At 38.5% G+C, this 8,597-nt stretch overlaps 1 non-coding gene across 1 annotated transcript; it reads left to right on the top strand.

Moving 5' to 3' along the window:
* The first annotated feature begins 2,141 nt into the window (after positions 1-2,141).
* LOC145565930 (small nucleolar RNA R71) lies at positions 2,142-2,248 on the top strand. Its single transcript, XR_014095284.1, has one exon. It is a non-coding gene; the product is annotated as a small nucleolar RNA R71 (small nucleolar RNA).
* The last annotated feature ends 6,349 nt before the right edge of the window (positions 2,249-8,597 follow it).

Genomic DNA, 8,597 nt, shown 5'->3' on the forward strand with positions numbered 1-8,597 from the left:
ATAATAACTAGGACCCTTGGCCTAACCTTTGATCAGGTGGTTTCTCACCCGGTCTAGCGGTGTTTTGGTTGCGAGGCGGCTTCTTAACATGCCCTGTGGGACGCCAATTCACCTTATCTGGTGGATCCTCCTTGACTTGGACTGGGAGATCTCCAATGCTACGCACTAAAGATCCTTCTTTGATCGAGGGTTGCTTCAAATTGTCATTACATTCAACGCTTGCAACACGATCTGGCGGAACACTTACCGTAGGCTCAAATTGCACAACTTGCTTGATTGGTTCCACCCTTTCATCCTCGAAACCAAAACCAACAGTGTAAAGTGCTCTTTCTATTGCATCGACTTCCTTCTGCCATTTTTCTATCTCATCTGAAAGGGATGCAACACAAGATACCGCCTCCAAGGGATCTTTTTCAAGAGCTTGGGGCTTGTTAGAATAATTCTCAACCACATTAATACTGAAACATTTCTCCTTAGTCATGGAGCTTTTAGGGGCATTATTAAGATTAAAAATAACTTTATCACCCCCTACTGATAGTGTTAACTTACCACTTCTCACATCTATGATTGCTCCTGCAGTGTTAAGGAACGGTCTACCCAAGATAATTGGGGTTTGCACATCCTCAGCCATATCAAGAACAACAAAATCAACAAGTATATAAAATTTACCTACTCTAACGGGGACATCCTCTAAAACACCTAAGGGGTATTTGAAACAATGGTCGGCCATTTGTAGAGTTATATTGGTAGCTTTTAATTTACCCTTATTCAACTTGGAACACACTGATAATGGCATGACACTAACGCTAGCACCCAAATCACACAATGCATTATCAATCATTAGATTGCCTATATGATAAGGAATAGAAAAGCTACCCAGATCTTTTAATTTAGGTGGAGATTTATTCTGAAGTACGGCACTACACTCTGCAGTGAAAGCTATTGTCTCTACCTCACTAATAGACCTTTTCCTTGTCAATATTTCTTTCATAAATTTTGCATATGAAGGAATTTGTGTGATTAATTCAGTGAAAGGAACTGTTACCTTCAAATCTTTCACCATCTCCAAGAACTTACCAAACTGCTTATCCAAATTTGTCTTCAAGTGACGATTGGGGAATGGAAGTTTTATAATTGGCTTTGGAGAATTATTGCTCTTATCTGGAGTGGCCACCTTCTTCGGAGTCGTACCCTGCAATGTAGAATTAGATGTATTAGTACTATGCTTTAGCCCTGCAGGGCTATTAACTACATTGTCAGGTTTAACGGAATCAAGATTAGCATTATTTAATAAAATAGGTTCATCAACTCTGGGCATAGAGGGCCCTTCATAGTTTGAACCACTCCTTAGAGTAATTGCATAGGCTTGATCTGTAGGCCTGGTCGGCTGTGCCGGCAGAGCTCCCTGCTGGCGGGCTTGTAGAGTAGCGGAAAGTTGCGCAATCTGATTATCTACAATTTTATTGTGTGCTAGAATTTGATCAATTGTCGCATCTCTACTCTCCATGTGCTTTTGCATATTAACCAACATTGCTCTAATTTCCACCAGAGAAGGGTCAGAAGATGAGGGGGTTTGTTGTGGTTGGTTTTTCTGGCCAGCATTGGGATGATAATATTTCTGCTGCTGTTGTTGTGGCGCCTGTGGTTCTTGTGGTGGTGGATTTTGAACATTAGTACTCCGGTAGGAAAGGTACGGATGATTCCGATACCCAGGATTGTAGGTGTTGGAGTATGGGTTATTCTGCCTATAAGCTTGAAAGGCATTAACTTGCTCCACGGAACTCCTGCAATCTTGTTCCCAATGACCTATAATACCATAATTTTCACAGAAAGCCTCATTAGAATTATTATTAATTGACAAGACATTAGCTACATTGGCAGTGCTAAGATTATCTAATTTTTGGCATATAGAGGTCAGTTGAGCTTGCAAAAAGGATACAGAGTCAACACTATGTTTCCCCTTGTTAGCAAACCCTCTAGGATTCCCATATTGAGAATTGTGTACCGCCATATCTTCAATAACCTGACCTGCATCATCAACATTAAGATTCATAAATCTCCCACTAGCTGCAGAATCTAAAATTATTCGAGAAGAATTTCCAATGCCATTATAAAAGGCTTGGATTAACTGCCATTGTGCTAAATTATGGTGCGGGTATTCTCTTTGTAAGTCCTTGAACCTCTCCCAAACCTCATATAAAGATTCATCGGCTTCTTGGGAAAAGTTCTGAATCGCACTCCGTAGTACGGCCGTTCTCTCTGCAGGGTAATACTTGTTATAAAAATTCAAAACCAGAGTTACCCAGTCAGTTATACCAAGTGCAGTTCTATTTAAGCCATTAAACCACAATTTAGCTTTTCCAGTTAAAGAGAAGGGAAAGAGAATCTCCCTGATTTGGTCTTGAGTGACCCCGGCTTGCCTGATGGTATTACAATATTGACAATAGTCGGCAATGTGAAGATTCGGGTCTTCACCCTTAGCTCCACTGAATTGCTTCCTCTCTATCATCGTTATAAATTGAGGTTTAATTTCAAATTGAACCCCATCAAGAGCCGGAGTGGGGGTGAGATGTGGAAAATCTGTAAGCTTTGGTTGTGAGTAATCACTAAGCTTCTTTGGAGCCATCATCTCTGATTCTGGATCTGATGATACCTCTGAATCGCTAGAACCAGTTGGAGGGTCTCGGTGATTATTATTATCACCAGAATCCGCCAGGATTTGCTTGTAGAGATTTTTCTGTCTATGAAAAGATCGTTCGATCTCAGGATCGAATGGGATGTACCCTGATCTGGAACACTTGGGCATAAACAAAAAACTAAAAGCAAATATGAGATTTGCCTCAGAGAACTAATGTTCTCTGAGACAAAAAGAAAATTACCAAGACTACAAAAATAGTCAGAAATAAAAATAAAACCGTTTCCCCGGCAACGGCGCCAAATTTTGACAGGGTAAAGTCGTATCCCCTAATAAAAAATAAATACCTAAGTCCTCTAACTAAAGTAGATAGGGAAGTACGGTCGAACTCCACAGGGAAACAAGTCTTTTTACTCCTATTAATTATTATAATCTAAATTATCTAAGTAACCAATATTTTTGGGAATAAATTCTATACTACGAAGAATAAGTTTAGGGAGAAAAGAAACAATAATAAGAAAGCCTAGGGTCACAGGTTCACCAACAATTAATATTAAAAATTAACATTGCACAAATAACATGATTAACAGGCTCTCGCAATTTATTAATCAACATAGATCTAACAGGCTCTCGTAATTTACTAGATCTAAGTTCCTATTAAAAATAGCCTTTAATATTAAATTAACATCTGATCGATTCATCAATTCAATATTGCTAAACATTCACAATCAAATTACATCTGCTCGATTCATAATCTAATTGCAAAGAATTAAAACAATTCAATAAGAAATTATCATGCAATACCAATAATCAATAATAACAATTTATCCCTTCATATTAATTATGGATCCCCATAAACCCTAGAATGGAACTACTCAGACATAATCATAACTAAACTAATCAAATAAATAAAACAAAACATAATCAAATAAGTAAATGAAATAGCTGAAATTAAAGGAGAAGAAATTGTTGCCAAAGGAAATCTGAATTAATGGAAGTAATTAAGAATAAGAGTTGAGAGAGAATTTAAGAGAGAGAAATATCCTAAGTAGAGAGAGAAAATCTAAAAAAGAATGTAAACCAAAATTACATACATAATTCGTACTTAAACATTCCTCAAAACAAAAATTAAAACTAAACTAATCAGGTATGAGAAAAACACGCGCCCGATCAGGCTAGAGGCCGCTCGATCGGGCGCGCCTTTTTCCTTGCGCTTCTTCTCAGCAGCGTCGCCCGATCGTGCTAGATGCTCGCACGATCGGGCGCGCCTTAGACCACGCACCACCACCAAATGCATGCCGCGCCCGATCGTGCTAGCTTGCCCGATCGGGCCCTTGCTTCTCTTCGAGGCTTGGACTTCGATTGGGCTTGATTCCTCGGCCCAATTCGGATTTCCTCTTTGGGTCTTGAATACTCGGTCCAAATACCTCGATATCCCGATTACCGAGCCTTTAATCACCGGATCGATGACTCTAACCGGCCTTGGGCTTCAAAGATGGTCGTGCTCTTCTAATTTCCGTAGTCGCTCCATGAAAAACCTGAGAAAATGCTCCAAAGGTGAAATTTCCTACAAAACTCAACAAGACTACGAAAACACTAGAAAACACCAATTAGCAATAAAAGTGGCTCGAAAGAGCCAAAAACACTACTAATTAAGACCAAGGGACGGGGGTAAATTACTATATAAAATGGACATATCACAGCACTTCCCTTTTAGCCTCCCCACCCACAAACGATAACCACCCCTAGCTCTCATCTCTTTTAATTTCCTAACTCGCTGCTGCCGCACCTCCTTTCTTGCCAACAATAACAGCAATTGACGCAAGCAGAGCAGCCGCACCTCTAGCCCGCATCACCAATAGCCACTGCAACTTTCACCAGGCCATGTCGCACACTCCCTCAAAACCGCGACTAGCCCAGATTACCCATCTCCTCTGCCCCTCAATAGTAGCTAGCAGCACCCAATTCTCGCACCCCTACCTCATAGCCCGTAATTGAGCCACGATTAGACTGCCACAACAATTAGCAGCAGCCCTCAACCGCCGCACAAACGAACACCAAGCAACCCCAATTTCAACCAATTTTGGCTCAATGTGAAGAACCCATTACATCAATTCAATAGAGCAATCCCAATTTTGATTCAATCTCAATTATTTTTAGGAATTGGGTTGCACTAGGAATGGGAGTTCAAATGGAGAAGAGAGAGAAGGGTGGTCATTGTTGGGTTGATTTATTTGTGGATGGTGGGGTAGTATTTGGAGGTGATTTTCGAAAGTGGGAAGTAGCCACATGGTGGCAGAGATGGGCAGGGAGGTGCGGGTAATAATGGTCAAAGGTAGTGTTCGAGGGTTGATGGTAGTAGCTACACGACGGCAACGGGGGCAGCTTGATGGTGGCACGGTGGAGAAAGGGAAAAAAGAGTATGGCAGTAAAGAGGGAGGAGAAAGATGAGTTTAGTTTTTTTTTTTTGAAAAATTAATTAAAAAAATCACAAATCAATTAAATAGTGACACATGTCACTTGTAACTTGCTAAACCGGTTAATAACAGGTCATGACTTGTTTTGAGAAGATATCGCATAAAGGTTGTATTATTCTGAAATAATCAAATGTTTAACTTGTTTTAGCGTATCGCTCAAAGTTTGTATTACTTTTGACAATTTTTCCTATTTTATTTTAATATTGCTAGTATCATGATTAGGTTATTTTTTTATTTGATTTAACTAACGCTATTATTGTTAAATTGCTTCCAATATTAATGCTTATTCTATTATTTATTTATTGATCACCATATTGCATGTCTAAAGGGAATATGTAATTGAAAATCACGTCTAATAAGATAATTTGGACAACCGGTTTAGATTCCTTTATAATCTTGTTGCTAAATCAAGTGATCACTAATATTTTAGAATTATATGTTGCATTAATATTCAACCAATTTAGCTTAATTATAGTTTGGAGCAAATTGAATATTTTATTTGCATGCCTTTGAGATCACATGAATCACTTTTCACTATAAGAATCGAGTAGAGGCCAATACGGGCGAATGTGACTCCATGACTCACTTCGTACCATCATCCCCGATACTCCTTTCGTGGTTCCGAACCATATGGAGTTAGTAATCTCATGGATTATGAATGGGGTATAACCTTCATGGGTCTATCGTTGTTGCCTATCGTTGTCCCTTTGTCGTGGTTGTCTTTTATGATATGTGAACGGTTTACAAGTTCCTTAAAAACTTGTTGGTGGATCCCTACTTTCCTTGTCCCTAATCGTATATGTCAATTCCCACTTTCTATGAGAGCCAAGCATATTCATAACATGCTTTAACGTAGGCGCACTTCGAACGACGCCTACAGTTACAAATAACAAGTTATTCGTAACGGGCAGTCAACCGCCTGTTACGAATAACTTGTTATTTGTAACAGACAAACTGGCTATCCGTAATGGTGGCATACGTAATGCCCGTTGTAGGCCTTTTTTGCCCGTTACGGATAGCTATTTTTCCAATAGTGAGCCCCCCTGTGGCTCTGCCCTTGACTACCTATCAAAAGGAATTAATAAAATTGTGCATGTGCCATGTGTATCCTTTCTTACACCGGTATCACGCCACATTATTATTCAACAACCTTTAGCATCACGACACATACATCATCATTCAATGATCTAAATTAAAAATGCATACAATTTGCAAAGAGATTTGAACCTCAAACCTCATTTTGTCATGCAGTACTATCTTAGCTAGAACTAAAATATGCTTTATTAGTCCACGTTTATATGTATAATAACATACAAGTATTATAATATAGAATAACAATAAAAATGAAAAATCCAAAATGAGTTATTATTGTCATTGTATTTTAATTTATCATGTTAAAAAATTGTATGTGTTTTGAAGCGTCTAATATAAAAATGAATTATTCAACGTATTACCCGAAGCTAACCTCGGGTCACACACTAAGTTTTGTATTATAAGTTGATGACATGCATAAAAGGAAAAATGATGAGAGGAGAGTGTCACGTGACCCCATATACTTCTTTAGGAATAGTTCAGATTTGAATAAAGCACGCTAAATTGTTGTGTGACTTGTGTCGATACACATTGTAAATAAATCGACTTATTTTCAGGTTATATGGAATAATTCAAGTTGCATCAGTTTTGAATCTCTACCCACGACCTTAAAGTTAAGAGGCTAAATTCTACCGTTACAGCAAGTCTTGATTGGTAAACCTCACCTAACATGTCCAAAACAAATCTAATTTAATTAATGTTAATCTTTAATAAATTAAAATTTTAATATATTATACATATATCTTAAATTAAGCAATAAGAAACAAGATAAATGAGAAAATAAAGCCTACTCAAAATTGTAGGGAATATTTCAAGTCACCCAACTTTGAGCCCCACTGTGATCATGCACTTAAGCATGGTGGCGTCCAAAGGGAAGGAAGCAAGAGTAAAAGAGTCACCAACAAGTTTTAGGAACTTGTAAACCGTTCATGAGGTGAATGTCACACCCCTTCACGATAACATATATCGTTAACTCCATAGTGGTCCTGTAGGGAATATTTCAAGCATTATCCCAAACTTGAACCCCACTATGATCATACACTAAAGTACGGTGGCGTCCAAAGGGAAAGAAGATAGAGCAAAAGAGTCGCCAACAAGTTTTGGGAACTTGTAAACCGTTCACGAGGTGAAGGTTACACCCCTTAACGATCCAGGAGATCGTCAACTCCAATAGGTCTGGAACCATGATTGGTAGTTTGGGGATGAAGGTACAAATCCAACCCAAAAGAGATTGAATCTGCCCTAATAATAGGCCTCTACTTTATTCTGTTGGTTGAATATTAATGCACAAATAAACCTATTCTTGGCGATCACTTGAATTATAATCAAATTAACCCTAAACAAGATTATTAATTATCTTATTAAGCGTGTTTACAAGTACAAACGCTGGGCTTGGCGTCAGGCGACTCCTGTCATCCGGCGCTGCAAGACAGTTTTTACGGATTTTGTTTTTATCATATCTGTAGACACCCATTTGTGTCTCCCCAAAACCAAACCCAGTGATGAGTACCTTTCGCGTCGAATCATAATCGAATGAAGTGAAAGTGTGGAAAGTTTAGTGTTACGGATAGTTTTAATTTCTTTTCTCTTCTCTCTATTTTTGAAAACCTATTTTAAGAAAAACAACCAATCCAGTTTGGTTGGTCCATGATATGGGTCCAATAGTAGTGTAGTTGGATAGAGTTTGAAAAGACCTTTCCAACGATATATTATAAGCCCAATTCCGATGAGTATTGAGGAAGTTATGGCCAATTTACCGAACTGGGCCCGGTTTGAGCCTTATATGCGGCCCAATGATCTAGAGGAGGGCCTAATATAGATTTATCATTCCTAATGCAATTAGGAATGGTTTTAGTCTTCTAGATTCTTCTATAAGGTTCTTTTCATTCCTAATTCAATTAGCATTGATAAATTGACTTTTATTGACTTTTTAGAGTTTTATCAGAATAAAAGAACGTTTTTGAGGAAAATACGATTTTATCCTCATGGACGGTCAATTTCTATCTGATTTTAAGAAAACACGTCAAAATCTTAGTCAGCGCCAAACGCCAGCATTAGCGCCTGGCGCTAGCGTTAGCGCCTGGCGCCAGGCGCTAGCGTCTGGCGCTAACCCTCGTTTTACGCGTCAGAACTCTGTTTTGATATTTTATCTTTTTGGCTGATTTTCTCTATAAATAGCTTCCTAAAAACCCCGTTTTCATTCATCAGTATTCACCAACTCTCATCAAGATTTTCTTGATTACTCTCTCTCTCTCTTTTCTAAACTAGCCTTCTCTCAAATACAAAAATTCCGCATTAATTAAACTTAGATACACCTAGCCAAGTTCGAAGTTGCCTTCGCCCTAGGCGTGAAAGGTTTAATTTCTGAGGGTTTGGTCCCAAATCTCTCTTTT

Source organism: Chenopodium album, chromosome 1 (assembly GCF_948465745.1).
Source record: "Chenopodium album chromosome 1, dcCheAlbu1.1, whole genome shotgun sequence".
NCBI classification, from domain to species: Eukaryota; Viridiplantae; Streptophyta; class Magnoliopsida; order Caryophyllales; family Amaranthaceae; genus Chenopodium; species Chenopodium album.